The 612-nt window shown below is 50.0% G+C and overlaps 1 non-coding gene across 1 annotated transcript; it reads left to right on the top strand.

Moving 5' to 3' along the window:
- The first annotated feature begins 274 nt into the window (after positions 1-274).
- LOC137142128 (U5 spliceosomal RNA) lies at positions 275-390 on the top strand. The gene has a single exon (XR_010916852.1). It is a non-coding gene; the product is annotated as a U5 spliceosomal RNA (small nuclear RNA).
- Positions 391-612: the final 222 nt, after the last annotated feature.

The following is a 612-nucleotide window of genomic DNA, read 5'->3' as shown; positions in this document are numbered from 1 at the left end:
CCGGCTCGCCCTGCTCCGGGCAGCTCAGCGGCCCTTGTCCCGGCCCTGCCCGCGCGCCAAGGAGAGCGAGCAGCGCCCAGCCCGGAGCCGGGAGGGAGGCGGAGCCGCGTCCCAGGGGCTGCAGCCACAGCTTGGAGGCGGGAATTGCGGTTCTATCGGGCTGGTGCAACAGCCGCAGGGAGCGGGGGGTGCCGCCACCCACCTGTCAGCGGGGTCACCGTGTGTTACTGAGGGGATGCTGCTGCCCGGGCAGGGCCTTCCAGGTTAATGTCTTATACTCTTGTTTCTTCTCAGATCGTATAAATCTTTCACCTTTTACTAAAGATTTCCATGGTGAGAAACATTTATGTGTTTGTACCCAATTTTTTGAGGCTTCACTGTAGTGAGGCTTTCTTGTTCCGTTTAAAAAATAGAGATGGAATGTGTTTGTTTTGGAGATACATTATGCTTGGATTATGTTTTCCAGTTCCCAGTCAGACTTCACACCTGTTAATTATTTGTACGTTATGCTTCAATGTCTGGGAACTCTTGTTTAACTTCTGAACCTGTCCTTATAAACATTATCTTTAATAAAAAAAATTAATTCTGATGTATTTGCTGTTTAGAATGTTG

The sequence above is a fragment of the Emydura macquarii genome, unplaced genomic scaffold (assembly GCF_026122565.2).
Source record: "Emydura macquarii macquarii isolate MOO-44397 ecotype Brisbane River unplaced genomic scaffold, CSIRO-AGI_Emac_v2 contig_3166, whole genome shotgun sequence".
In the NCBI taxonomy this organism is placed as follows: Eukaryota; Metazoa; Chordata; order Testudines; family Chelidae; genus Emydura; species Emydura macquarii.
The sequence above is the reverse complement of the archived record's forward strand: the minus strand, read 5'-3'. Positions and strand labels throughout refer to the sequence as shown.